Consider the following 15,780-nt stretch of genomic DNA (forward strand, 5'->3'; position numbering starts at 1 on the left):
CAATGTATTTTGAGGGGTTTTGCAACATAGAGTCGAGCACTGACCTGCTGCAAAATTACCTTCTACATCTACATCCATGCTCCGCAAAGCCACCTGATGGTGTGTGGCAGAGGGTACCTTAAGTACCTCTATCTGTTCTCCCTTCTATTCCAGTCTCGTATTGTTCGTGGAAAGAAGGATTTTCGGTATGCCTCTGTGTGGGCTCTAACCTCTCTGATTTTATCCTCATGATCTCTTTGCGAGACATACGTAGGAGGGAGCAAATTACTGCTTGACTCCTCGGTGAAGGTATGTTCACGAAACTTCAACAAAAACCTGTACCAAGCTACTGAGCGTCTCTCCTGCAGAGTCTTACACTGGAGTTTATCTATCATCTCTGTAACACTTTTGCGATTACTAAATGATCCTGTAACGAAGCACGCTGCACTCCGTTGGATCTTCTTTATCTCTTCTACCAACCCCATCTGGCACGGATCCCACACTGCTGAGCAGTATTCAAGCAGTGGGCGAACAAGCATACTGTAACCTACTTCCTTTGTTTTCAGATTTTTTTTCCTTAGAACTCTTCCAATGAATCTCAGTCTGGTATCTGCTTTACCGACAATCAACTTTATATGATCATTCCATTTTAAATCACTCCTAATGCGTACTCCCAGATAATTTATGGAATTAACTGCTTCCAGTTGCTGCCCTGCTATATTGTAGCTAAATGATATGGGATCTTTCTTTCTATGTATTCGCAGCACATTATACTTCTCTACATTGAGATTCAATTGCCATTTCCTGCACCATGCGTCAATTCGCTGCAGATCCTCCTGCATTTCAGTACAATTTTCCATTGTTACAACCCCTCGATATACCACAGTATCATCCGCAAAAAGCCTCAGTGTACTTCCAATGTCATCCACAAGGTCATTTATGTATATTGTGAATAGCAAAGGTCCTACGACACACCTGAAATCACACTTACTTCGAAAGACTTCTCTCCATTGAGAATGACATGCTGCGTTCTGTTATCTAGGAACTCTTCAATCCAATCACACAATTAGTCCGATAGTCGATTTGCTCTTACTTTGTTCATTAAACGACTGTGGGGAACTGTATCAATGCCTTGCGTAAGTCAAGAAACAGGGCATCTACCTGGGAACCCGTGTCTATGGCCCTCTGAGTCTCGTGGATGAATAGCGCGAGTTCGGTTTCACACGATCGCCTTTTTCGAAACCCATGCTGATTCCTACTGAGTAGTCTCCAGAAAAGTCATTATACGCGAACATAATACGTGTTCCAAAATTCTACAACTGATCGACTTTAGAGATATAGGTCTATAGTTCTGCACATCTGTTTGACATCCCTTCTTGAAAACGGGGATGACCTGTGCCCTTTTCCAATCCTTTGGAACGCTTCGCTCTTCTAGACCTACGGTACACCGCTGCAAGAAGGGGGCAAGTTCCTTCGCATACTCTGTGTAAAACTGAACTGGTATCCCAGCAAGTCCAGCGGCCCTTCCTCTTTTGAGTAATTTTAATTGTTTCTCTATACCTCTGTCGTATTTTCGATATCTACCATTTTGTCACCTGTGCAACAATCTAGGGAAGGAACTACAGTGCAGTCTTCCCCTGTGAAACAGCTTTGGAAAAAGACATTTAGTATTTCGGCCTTTAGTCTGTCATCCTCTTTTCAGTACCATTTTGGTCACAGACTGTCTGGACATTTTGTTTTGATCCACCTACTGCTTTGACATAGGACCAAAATTTCTTAGGATTTTCTGCCAAGTCAGTACATAGAACTTTACTTTCGAATTCATTGAAAGCCTCTTGCATAGCCCTCCTCACACTACATTTCGCTTCGCGTAATTTTTGTTTGTCTGCAAGGCTTTGGCTATGTTTATGTTTACTGTGAAGTTCCCTTTGCTTCCGCAGCAGTTTTCTAACTCTGTTGTACCACGGTGGCTCTTTTCCATCTCTTACGATCCTGCTTGGCACATACTCATCTAACGCATATTGTACGGTCGTTTTTAACTTTATCCACTGATCCTCAACACTATCTGTACTTGAGACAAAACTTTTGTGTTGACCCATCAAGTACTCTGAAATTTGCTTTTTGTCACTTTTGCTAAACAGAAAAATCTTCCTACCTTTTTTAACATTTCGATTTACGGCTGAAATCATTGATCCAATAACCGCTTTATGATCGCTGATTCCCTGTTCTGCGTTAACTGTTTTAAATAGTTCAGGTCTGTTTGTCACCAGAAGGTCTAATATGTTATCGCCACGATTCGGTTCTCTGTTTAACTGCTCAAAATACACTCCTGGAAATTGAAATAAGAACACCGTGAATTCATTGTCCCAGGAAGGGGAAACTATTGACACATTCCTGGGGTCAGATACATCACATGATCACACTGACAGAACCACAGGCACATAGACACAGGCAACAGAGCATGCACAATGTCGGCACTAGCACAGTGTATATCCACCTTTTGCAGCAATGCAGGCTACTATTCTCCCATGGAAACGATCGTAGAGATGCTGGATGTAGTCCTGTGGAACGGCATGCCATGCCATTTCCACCTGGCACCTCAGTTGGACCAGCGTTCGTGCTGGACGTGCAGACCGCGTGAGACGACGCTTCATCCAGTCCCAAACATGCTCAATGGGGGACAGATCCGGAGATCTTGTTGGCCAGGGTAGTTGACTTACACCTTCTAGAGCACGTTGGGTGGCACGGGATACATGCGGACGTGCCTTGTCCTGTTGGAACAGCAAGTTCCCTTGCTGGTCTAGGAATGGTAGAACGATGGGTTCGATGACGGTTTGGATGTACCGTGCACTATTCAGTGTCCCCTCGACGATCACCAGAGGTGTACGGCCAGTGTAGGAGATCTCTCCCCACACCATGATGCCGGGTGTTGGCCCTGTGTGCCTCTGTCGTATGCAGTCCTGATTGTGGCGCTCACCTGCACGGCGCCAAACACGCATACGACCATCATTGGCACCAAGGCAGAAGCGACTCTCATCGCTGAAGACGACACGTCTCCATTCGTCCCTCCATTCACGCCTGTCGCGACACCACTGGAGGCGGGCTGCACGATGTTGGGGCGTGAGTGGAAGACGGCCTAACGGTGTGCGGGACCGTAGCCCAGCTTCATGGAGACGGTTGCGAATGGTCCTCGCTGATACCCCAGGAGCAACAATGTCCCTAATTTGCTGGGAAGTGGCGGTGCGGTCCCCTACGGCACTGCGTAGGATCCTACGGTCTTGGCGTGCATCCGTGAGTCGCTGCGGTCCGGTTCCAGGTCGACGGGCACGTGCACCTTCCGCCGACCACTGGCGACAACATCTATGTACTGTTGAGACCTCACGCCCCACATGTTGAGCAATTCGAGGGTACGTCCACCCGGCCTCCCGCATGTCCACTATATGCCCTCGCTCAAAGTCCGTCAACTGCACATATGGTTCACGTCCACGCTGTCGCGGCATGCTACCAGTGTTAAAGACTGCGATGGAGCTCCGTATGCCACGGCAAACTGGCTGACACTGACGGCGGCGGTGCAGAAATGCTGCGCAGCTAGAGCCATTCGACGGCCAACACCACGGTTCCTGGTGTGTCCGCTGTGCCGTGCGTGTGATCATTGCTTGTACAGCCCTCTCGCAGTGTCCGGAGCAAGTATGGTGGGTCTGACACACCGGTGTCAATGTGTTCTTTTTTCCATTTCTAGGAGTGTAGTTTCAGATAAAGCACTTTAAAAAATTTCACTAGATTCTTTGTACCTGCCACCCATTATGAATGTTTGAGTCTCCCAGTCTATATCCGGCAAATTAAAATCTCCACCCAGAACTATAACATGGTAGGGAAATCTACTCTAAATATTTTCCAAATTATCCTTCAGGTGGTCAGCCACAACAGCTGCTGAGCCAGGGGGCCTATAGAGGCATCCAATTACCATGTCTAAGCCTGCTTTAACCATGACCTTCACCCAAATTATTTCACAAAATTCGAATCTCCGTCAATTTCCTTCGATACTATTGCACTTCTTATCGCTATAAACACAGCTCCCCCTTCACTGTCCAGCCTCTCTCTGCGGTATACATCCCCATCTGAGTTTAGAATTTCATTACTGTTTACATCTGGTTTCAGTCAACATTCTGTCCCTTGTACTATGTGGGCATTGTGACCGTTTATTAATGAGAGCAGTACTGGGACCTTTCTATAGACACTCCTGCAGTTTACTATTAGCACATTAATATTGTTATTCCCTGTTGCATTTTGCCTCCTCCTACCTTGCTGCGTCTCAGGAGGCGTCTCGTCGGGCCTAGGGAGAGAATTCTCTAACCTAAAAAACCCACATGTGCACTCCACACGTACTCCGCTACCCTTGCAGCCGCTTCCTGTGTGTAGTGCACGCCTGACCTATTCAAGGGGACCCTACATTTCTCCACCCGATAGCTGATGTCGAGAAATATACACCCCAGATCTCCGCAGAATCATGTGAGCCTCTGGTTTAAGCCTTCTACTCGGCTCCAAACCAGAGGACCGCGATCGGTTCTGGGAACGATACTACAAATAGTTAGCTCAGATTCCACCCCGCAAGCGAGGCTTTCTGCCTTCAACTCCGCCAAGCACCTGTACGAACTGAGGATGAGCTCTGTACCCAGACGGCAGGAGTCATTGGTGCCGACATGAGCAACAATTTGCACCTTTACGTGTGTATCACTGTATTGTGGCCGTTTGTATTTTCTTCCACTAATACTTCCCTCAGAATGGTCTTACCCAGCATTTTAAGAGGCACAGCCACAGATTGCTTCATGTTAAAGCTGAAACATAAATCTTTCCGCAAATGGTGAGAAATGGGTACGTAAGTTGACATACTTAATCGAGAATAATCTTATGATGCAATCACAAATCGACTAATATTTTTATGGCATTATGTTTACAGATGCCTAAGCTTGTATTACACCTATGACCAACCACCCGATCCCCACTTGCCACTACTGCCGTCTATTGCAGAATGACAGAAGCGAAGTTGTAAACCTAATATATAATTCACCAAAATGTAAAGATACTGAGGGAATAAAGAATGTATGACCAATCTGATATAAATGATGCACTTCTTTTCCGGGTTTCCCCATAGTCCCGACGTAATTTCTTGGAAATTTCATTCTCAAATTAAGATCCATTTTGAGACTAAGCAACTACTTTTGGTGAGGAAATGCTCTCTTTGCTTGTGCTAGTCTGCACCTTGTATTTTCCCTTTGTCATGTTATTTTGCTTCCATGTAGCAGAATTCATTCACTTAGCCTACAAATGTGATACCAGTTTTCATGGCAAGTTTGTTGCTCATCACATTTCTACTACTTCTCTATATTTTTGTGCTTCTTTGCTTCATTCTCAATATGTATTCTGCACTCAGTAGATTGTTCACTCCATTCAACAGGTCCTGCAGTCTATTCTCACTTTCACGTTCACAATATCACCAGCAAGTATTATTGTTGATACCCTTTCACACTAAATTTTTATATCACTACTGAATCTTTCTTTCATTTTCTTCACTGCTTCTTCAGTATAAGGAGAATGTCAGCATCCCTACCTTACACCCTTTGTTGTTGTTGTTGTTGTTGTTGTTGTTGTTGTTTTCAGTCCTGAGACTGGTTTGATGCAGCTCTCCATGCTACTCTATCCTGTGCAAGCTTCTTCATCTCCCAGTACCTACTGCAACCTACATCCTTCTGAATCTGCTTAGTGTAGTTATCTCTAGGTCTCCCTCTACGATTTTTACCCTCCACGCTGCCCTCCAATACTAAATTGGTGATCCCTTGATGCCTCAGAACATGTCCTACCAACCGATCCCTTCTTCTGGTCAAGTTGTGCCACAAACTTCTCTTGCCCCCAATCCTGTCGAATACTTCCTCATTAGTTATGTGATCTACCCATCTAATCTTCAGCATTCTTCTGTAGCACCACATTTCGAAAGCTTCTATTCTCTTCTTGTCCAAACTATTTATCATCCATGTTTCACTTCCATACATGGCTACACTCCATACAAATACTTTCATAAATGACTTCCTGACACTTAAATCTATACTCGATGTTAACAAATTTCTCTTCTTCAGAAACGCTTTCCTCGCCATTGCCAGTCTACATTTTATATCCTCTCTACTTCAACCATCATCAGTTATTTTTCTCCCCAAGTAGCAAAACTCCTTTACTACTTTAAGTGTCTCATTTCCTAATCTAATCCCCTCAGCTTCACCCAACTTAATTCGACTACATTCCATTATCCTTGTTTTGCTTTTGTTGATGTTCATCTTATATCCTCCTTTCAAGACACTGTCCATTCCGTTCAATTGCTCTTCCAAGTCCTTTGCTGTCTCTGACAGAATTACAGTGTCATCGGCGAACCTCAACGTTTTTACTTCTTCTCCATGAATTTTAATACCTACTTCGAATTTTTCTTTTGTTTGCTTTATTGCTTGCTCAATATACAGATTGAATAACATCGGGGAGAGGCTACAACCCTGTCTCACTCCTTCCCCAACTACTGCTTCCCTTTCATGCCCCTCGACTCTTATGACTGCCATCTGGTTTCTGTACAAATTGTAAATAGCCTTTCGCTCCCTGTATTTTACCCCTGCCACCTCCAGAATTTGAAAGAGAGTATTCCAGTCAACATTGTCAAAAGCTTTCTCCAAGTCTACAAATGCTAGAAACGTAGGTTTGCCCTTCCTTAATCTAGCTTCTAAGGTAAGTCGTAGGGACAGTATTGCCTCACGTGTTCCAACATTTCTACGGAATCCAAACTGATCTTCCCCGAGGTCAACTTCTACTAGTTTTTCCATTTGTCTGTAAAGAATTCGTATTAGTATTTTGCAGCTGTGACTTATTAAACTGATAGTTCGGTAATTTTCACATCTGTCAACACCTGCTTTCTTTGGGATTGGAATTATTATATTCTTCTTGAAGTCTGAGGGTATTTCGCCTGTTTTATACATTTTGCTCACCAGATGGTTGAGTTTAGGCAGGACTGGCTCTCCCAAGGCCGTCAGTAGTTCCAATGGAATGTTGTCTACTCCTGGGGCCTTGTTTCGGCTCAAGTCTTTCAGTGCTCTGTCAAACTCTTCACGCAGTATCGTATCTCACATTTCATCTTCATCTACACCCTCTTCCACTTCCATAATATTGCCCTCAAGTACATCAGCCTTGTAATAGACCCTCTATATGCTCCCTCCACCTTTCTGCTTTCCCTTCTTTGCTTAGAACTGGGTTTCCATCTGAGCTCTTTATGTTCATACAAGTGGTTCTCTCATCTCCAAAGGTCTCTAATTTTCCTGTAGCCAGTATGTATCTTACCCCTAGTGAGATAAGCCTCTACATCCTTACATTTGTCCTCTAGCCATATCTGCTTAGCCACTTTGTACTTCCTGTCGATTTCATTTTTGAGATGTCTGTGTTCCTTTTTGCCTGCTTCATTTACTGCATTTTTATATTTTCTCCTTTCATCAATTAAATTCAATATTTGTTCTGTTACCCAAGGACTTCTACTAGCCCTCATCTTTTTACCTACTTGACCCTCTGCTGCCTTCATTACTTCATCCCTCAAAGCTACCCATTCTTCTTCTACTGTATTTGTTTCCCCCATTCCTGTCAATTGCTCCCTTATGCTCTCCCTGAAACTCTGTACAACCTCTGGTTCTTTCAGTTTATCCAGGTCCCATCTCCTTAAATTCCCACCTTTTTGCAGTTTCTTCAGTTTTAATCTACAGGTCATAACCAATAGATTGTGGTCAGAGTCCACATCTGCCCCTGGAAATGTCTTACAATTTAAAACCTGGTTCCTAAATCTCTGTCTTACCATTATATAATCTATCTGAAACCTGTCAGTATCTCCAGGCTTCTTCCATGTATACAGCCTTCATTTACGATTCTTGAACGAAGTGTTAGCTATGATTAAGTTGTGCTCTGTGCAAAATTCTACCAGACGGCTTCCTCTTTCATTTCTTACCCCCAATCCATATTCACCTACTACATTTCCTTCTCTCCTTTGTCCTACTACTGAATTCCAGTCACCCATGACTATTAAATTTTCGTCACCCTTTGTAATTCGAGTAAATCCTTTGTCTTCCATTTGTATTGTTCCTTCCTAGTTTTTGTGTGTATTGTATATTTCGTATCTTCCTCTATGATGTTCAATTAATATACTGAGAATTTCAAATGTCTTGCCCATTTACGATGCTGAAAGCTTTTTGTGGGTTGACAATGTGTCTTCACAAGTCGTGCACAACTGTCTTTTTGTGGTGCTTTACTTTCCCTAAAGCCAAACTGATCATCATCATCATCATCATCATCATCATCATCATCATCGTATGTTCTGCCCTAGAGCAAGTCTTCACATGTAGCTCTCCAAGCAGTCTTGTCATTTGCAACCCTCTTTGTTTTCTTATCATTGTTTTCTATCCTTAAGCTATCCACCATCTAGTATCTTACTCCTCCTCCTCCATTCACCATTCCTTCCATAGCATCTATCAGTAAACAATCACTTATCAAATGTTCAAGCCAATCCTATTTCCTCCTCCCGACTACCTTTAAAATTTCTCTCTCTTCCTCCACTCTTCTTGACACCTCATTTATCACTCTGTCGCATCATCTTATCCCTTCCATCCTCCTCCAAATCAAATGCTTCCATTCTCCTTTCTTTCTTTTTCTTCACTGTGCAAACCTGTGATACATATAATACCATGCTCCATGTAAAGCACTTTGCCAGTCTCTTCCTCAAGTCCCTGTTCATGCACCCACATAGAAGCCACAGGCAGTGAAGTGTGGCGGAACTAACATCAGATTGTAGTGTTGGGCAGAGTAACGGTGTGTCTGGACACAAAGTGCACAACACTCCTGACAATGGGCCTCCGCAACTGTTCACACATGCGTGTTCCAATGTTAGTACCATGAAATGGGCAAGTGATCAATGGCTTTGGACATTTCAGTGCAGTGGCAGTGTGTTGCATTATCTGACGAATCTCCTCATATTAAATGCCTCCTTGGCAGTTTCTGTACATGTTTGCACTTCCTTATTGCATCTTATGCCTTCCATAATTATGCTTCCCAGAAATTTGAAAGCATTAATTGTTTTCTATATCTTTTTAGTTGTTCTTACTTTTGTTTAACTTTTTCCCACATTTTATTGAACAGAGAGCGGTCTTACCTCACTCCCCTCTCAACTGTGCTTTCCTCTATCATCTCATCCTCAATTTGTGCTCTTATGTTCTGTTGTGGGTATTGACTCTTAATGAGCCTTTTATCTCCATAGTCAACTCCATTCTTCCTTAGAATGTCTATTAATTTACTCCACTGTTCTGTATCAAAGACTTACGTACCCCACAGCATAATGGAGCAGCCAACAGTACCGGTGTACTGGAAGATGACAGATTCACACCTTCCCATTGGCATGATGAAGAAGGTATCGTGATTCGTCAGATAATGCAACACACTGCCACTGCACTGAAATGTCCAAAGCCATTGATCACTTGCCCATTTCATGGTACTAACATTGGAACACGCATGTGTGAACAGTTGCGGAGGCCCATTGTCAGGAGTGTTGTGCACTTTGTGTCCAGACACACCGTTACTCTGCCCAACACTACAATCTGATGTTAGTTCCGCCACACTTCACTGCCTGTTTTCTGTATGTCCAGCTTACGACGCCAGACATCTGCAATGAGGGGTGGCCGCACTACCCCACCATGTCTGGACATGGTTTCTGTTTCTCCAAGTGTTGAAGAGGCTCTCCATAGCACTGCTCAAACACCCTACAAGTCGCCCAATTGTCTAAATAATTGTGCCAAGCCTCTAGGCCATCACAATCTGTCCTCGGTCAAAATCTCATAAATCACTCACCTTTTCCATTCTACACTCAGACAGCACACTCACTGATACTAAATGCACTGTGCATGCATCTGACTAGCAGTTGTTCCTTGTCAGGTGTCGTTGCTAGTACCTGATAGGGTTTATATCGATAGTAGGTTGAGAGTCATAATATTCTGGCTGATTAGTGTATAAACACTGGAATAATGTTATATATCCATTCTGCTTTATTTCACTGGTAGTCTATGAACATTTTGTCAGTCTACGACTTAAGCACTTACTTCCTTCCTTCCTTCTGTACTCCAAATCGACTCCTGTTCTTCTATTGTGTTAGCAGCCAGGTCCTCCCTATCAGAAAAAGTTGTCAATTCTCTTGCCACCTACCTGCTCCCCTTCTTTTTGGTTGCCTCTGCAGTCCTTGAAGAAACTTGGCCTCATGTATTACCTGCCTCCATTCTTCTCTGTCCATCACCTTCCTTCTCCAATTTCTTATTCCCATCGCCTTTAGATCCTCTTCCACATCGACCAGCCACCTTTTCCTGGGTCTACCTCTTCGCCTTCTCCCGTCAGGTTTTCCATGAAAACTTTCTTGACACTCCAAGATTCTGGCATTCTCTGTACATGCCCTGCCCATCTTATTCTTCCCTGCTTAATTTTAACAATATCCAACTGTCCAACAAGTGTTTGTAGTTCTACATTTGTCATTCTCCAGCCATCTTCCTCTCTCACTTCTCAAAAATCTTTCTCAGTATCTTTCTTTCTCCTCCTTTAATGTCAATACCCAGCCTTCTGATCCATATATTACTATAGGTCTTAATATGGTCATGTTTATTTTGATTTTTGTATTCCTACTAACATCATTGGAATTAAATACATTCTACTAGGCAAAATATTAACGATTTCAACTCACTATCCTTTCTTGAATTCCTACTGCTACTTTATTGTCCTCCGTTATAACAGAACCAAAATACTTAAATGTTTTCACTCTTTCATATTCTTTCCCTTTCATTACTATTGAATTCTTTTGCCCTTTTATATTGGGCTCCCCATCACCATATACTTTGCTTTGTTTATGTTTACTTCTAAACCTACTTCTCTTGCTGCTTCCTCAAACGCATCGTGCTTCTCCTTTAATTCCCTTACATTCCTTGCCATTAATGCTATGTCATGCTCATATGCTAGCACTTGAACTTGTAGATGAAGTATTGCTCCTCTTGGGTTTATCGGCATTTTCCGCATCACCTTTTCAAAAACTAAATTAAATAGCATTGTAAAGATCACATCTCCCTGTTGTAGCCCCCTCTGTACTTGGAATTCACCAGACAGTTCTTGCTCTGTTCTTACTTTACACAGTGTTGCTTTCATTGTCATTTCTCTTAAATTGACCAATTTTAATAGGATTCTAAATTCTTTCATGATCTGTATACTTTTCTTCCTGTGTAGGCTGTCGTACACTTGCTTAAAATCAATGTACAACTGACGACGTTGCTTGTCATACTCACAAAACTTCTCTAGGACTTGTCTCAATAAAAATATCTGATCCATCGTGGATCTGTTCCTCCTAAATCCAGCCTGATGGTCCCCCATTTGACACTGTAATTCTGTCTGAGACAGCAAAGGACTTGGAAGAGCAGTTGAATGGAATGGACAGTGTCTTGAAAGGAGGATATAAGATGAACATCAACAAAAGCAAAACAAGGATAATGGAATACTGAAGATAAGGTGGATAGATCACGTAACTAATGAGGAGGTATTGAATAGGATTGGGGAGAAGAGGAGTTTGTGGCACAACTTGACCAGAAGAAGTGATCGGCTGGTAGGACATGTCCTGAGGCATCAAGGGATCACAAATTTAGCATTGGAGGGCAGAGTGGAGGGTCAAAATCGTAGAGGGAGACCAAGAGATGAATATACTTTGCAGATTCAGAAGGATGTAGGTTGTAGTAGGTACTGGGAGATGAAGCAGCTAGCAAAGCATTGAGTAGCATGGAGAGCTACATCAAACCAGCCTCAGGACTGAAGAGCACAACAATAACAGTGACTATGTCATGAAAAGCATAGATTGCTACTTACCATATAGTGCTGATGTTGCATCACAGACAGGCATAACGGAAAGGCCAAACAAATAAGCTTTTGGCCAAACGGCCGTCTGATCATAAGCACACATTCATGCAAACACAACTCGCACTCACAGTAACTATCCCTAGTCTCAGCAGCCAGAGACATTGGTCATGTGTGCGAGTAGTGTGTGTGTGTGTGTGTATGTGAATGAATGCATGTGTTGTCTACTTCAGGAGGAGGCCTTTTAACCGAAAGCTTACTTGTTTAGCAGTCTTTTTGATGTTCTTGTCTGTGACTCAACATACACACTATATGGTTTGTAGCAATCTATGCTTTGAATAGTATCATAATATTGTCATTATTACATCCTAGATCTTCTATTGTTTGATATCAAGCATTGGTATCGCAGGGCAAGATTCAGAAGGATGTAGGCTGCAGTAGGTACTGGGAGATGAAGAGGCTTGCACAGGATAGAGTAGCATGGAGAGCTGCATCAAACCAGTCTCATGACTGAAGACAACAACAACAGCAACAACAACAACAACAACAACAACAACAACAAGTCCCCCAATATCCCTTCAAGTCTGGAGGCTAAAATTTTACTAAACATCTTATATGATACTTCCAAGAGAGAGATTCTACAATAACTGCTACATTCTGACTTGTCACCTTTTTTATGTAACAGGCAGATAATTCTCATGTTGCAATCCTTAGGCATTACCTACTTTATCCATATTTCCTTTATCAATTCATGGACTGCCTCCTCCATTTTCTTTCCCCCATATTTTAATAATTTGGCCTCTATGTCTCCTCCTGCTGCTGCTTTATTGTTTTTCGGGCTCTTGATAGCATTCTTCACTTCCTCTAGCTCTGGTACTACTTCCTCTTCCCGATCCTCTACATCTAACTCTGATTCCAATTCTGAGTCCTGTTCCCTTTCATTCTCAATCATGGTTCCTTCTCCTTTATCCCCTTGTTTACCATCAAGCAGTTCAGTAAAACACTTGCCGTATTTCTAGGACTTTGCTTTTATCTACAATTAGATTTCTGTCCTTATCCTTATAGAAAACTGCTCGAGGTTGGAAACCTTTCTTCAAATATCTTTTTCTTTCATACAACCTTCTGATCTCTGTTGTCCCCTATTTCATCCACTTGCTCTATCTTTCTCCTTTCATGCTGCCTTTTCTTTACCCTACTAAGCTAATCCACTCTTTTCCTCTTTCTCTGTATTATTCTGCCGCTAACCTCATGTTTCTTTGCAACATTCCCCGTCTCGCTTCATTTCTCTAGTGTATTACCATTAAGCATTCCTCATCAAATCACTTAACCACCCTTTTGCGTTGTTCTCTCCCCAGTATCTTTTCTGCAGCTACGCTAATGACATTTTTCAACAACTCCCATTAAGTTTCTACATTATCTCCATTCCCAGTGTTTCTCTCTGCTTCCAATATCTCTTCAGGTTTCTACCTATATTCTACCTGTGTTTCCTTTGTTTGGGCCTTTGTATATTATGTTTCATTCTTATCTTATTCCTTTGGTTTCTTACCAAATCTATCTTAAGCCTATATCTAATTCATACTAAGTAGTGGTCTGTGTCTCCATTTGCCCCTCTGCATCTTCTAACTTCCATAATATTTGGTGCATGCCTTTTGTCCGAGTACGTGTTCTATTTGGTTTCTTGTGTTTCCATCTGGTGATACCCATGTACATTTCTTAATATCTTTTCTTGGGTGCTTTTTATTATCATTTTCTTCCCACTGGCGAAGTCTATCAATCTGAGCCCCATTATGTCATTGTGTTGGCCTTCCTTTTCTATTATGGTTCTACATACCCCTTCTTTCCCTATTTTTGCACTTAGGTCTCCAAGTATTATTTTCACATCGTTCCTTTGAATTTTACCTATTTCTTCTTCCAATTTGTCATAAAATATATCATTTGCATTTTCATTTGCCTCCTTCGTATGAGCATAGACATTCACTATTGTGACATTAAAACATTTTGCCCTTATCCTCAGAGAACACATTCTGTCACTTATTGCCATAAACCAATTACATTAGCCTTCATAGACCTATGTAGAAGGAAACTAGTGCCATAAAGACCTGTATCTCCACCGCTGTACCTCATTAAATGTTCCCCTGATGCTATCATTTCTTGCCCTTTCCATCTAGTTTCTTGTGTTGCTGCTATTTTCACTTTATACTTATATAATCCATTCCCAATTTCTTGTAGCTTGCCAGGCCTCTTCAGTGTCCTCACATTCCAGTTCGCTATCTGAATATCAATCTCTTAAACTGTTTTTCTCGCTGGGTCGTCAACAGGCAATCCTTGCCATTCCGAGGCATGTGTATAGTATCCGCAACAGCACTTTTTTCCGGCGTGGGGTTGTTAGCCTCACGCCCAACCCTCGACTTGGAGGACCTGGATTTTTTTTAGAGTTTACTCCCCTAGGATGGTTGGCTTCCCTATGCCTAAAAAACCCCCCTTCCCTGTTTTGGGACAAACTTGGTCTGACTCCTCCATCGATACCAATCCAGCTTACCTGCTCCCCATTGTGTTCAATAGTAGAATCCCTTCTGCATTTACAATGACGACAACTTTGCTTTTGTATTCTCAGAAAGTTAATTTGACTTTTCAGGGTGCTGAAACCTGCCTTTCAATGATCATTTCCTTTTTTTATTTTTTCATATTACACCTGCGCAAATTTTCACTTCAGCTTCTTCTCATTTTCTAAGCGACATACATTGCTGTTTTTCCTCCTTTCCTTGAACAGTTTCATATTTCCTTCTTTCACCATTTACCTGAAGTGTTCCTTCTGTCACAAGTAATTTCTTCACAATTACCTTTCTTATAAATATAGGTCCACCCAGTATCTATGACCAGTGCTTTTAAAAACGTCTGTTCCTTAACATAGTATCCTAAGCCTTCAAATGTGCACCACAATTGCTCAATAATTCACTATGCCACTTCCTTGTACCTTGGTTCTTTCTGGTGAGTTTTTTAAACTTCTATTCTTGTTCAACACTAAATTACAACCAGCATCACCATATCTGCTCCTCGTTATATCAACCAATCCAACAACAGATTTCAGAATTTCTGTCTCACCATGATGTAATCCAGTTGGTATTTTCCTATGTGCCCTGGACTTTGTGAAGTATACCATCTCCTCTGATTTTTTTGAACCGTGTATTTGTTATTGACTGAAGTTTTTGTAGAACTAAGATCTCTTCCCTCTAATTTCTACTGTCAGATCTGTATTCTCCTGTAACTGTGTCATCTATTCCTTCAACCACAATACTGCCCCCCCCCCCCCCCCATTAATTGTTGGTCATCTTCCTTTAAAATCTGAATTATCTACTCAGGTGTCTCATATAATAATCAGTCTCATTATCTGTATACCTGAACTATAGTCTCTGGCACTGGTTTGGTGTTGATTATGATAAGAATAATCTTATCACTGAAATGTTCACAGTAAACTCACTCTTTGCTCTACTTTCCTATTCATAACCATTTTCTGCTGCTGTTGGTTATCACCATACATTTGCCTTAACAGAAATCTTTATCTTCTTGCCATTTTCCCTAACTGATTCCTACTACATCAAGATTGAGCCTTTGATTTACCTTTACAGATTTTCTAGCTTTCCTAATACATTCAGATTTCTGACAATCCAGGTTCTGACTCCTACAGCGTTATCCTTTAATTTGTTTCTCCATATTTTGCTCAAGGTCACCTCTACACCAGCAGTTCCCATCCAGAGGTCACTATGGTGGTAATCTGGAATCTTTCAGCAATGTAGAGATAATAATGATGTTAATCAGATAAGAACAAATCTACATGTTCTGAAAGATTAGGTGGGTCCAGTTAAA

At 42.0% G+C, this 15,780-nt stretch overlaps 1 protein-coding gene across 2 annotated transcripts in view; it reads right to left on the minus strand.

The window, feature by feature from the left end:
- LOC126356254 (DNA replication licensing factor mcm5) overlaps positions 1 to 15,780 on the minus strand; it is a 79,968-nt gene that overhangs the window by 14,970 nt on the left and 49,218 nt on the right. The gene's annotated exons all lie outside the window — the stretch shown is intronic.

The sequence above is a fragment of the Schistocerca gregaria genome, chromosome 1 (assembly GCF_023897955.1).
Source record: "Schistocerca gregaria isolate iqSchGreg1 chromosome 1, iqSchGreg1.2, whole genome shotgun sequence".
NCBI lineage: Eukaryota > Metazoa > Arthropoda > Insecta > Orthoptera > Acrididae > Schistocerca > Schistocerca gregaria.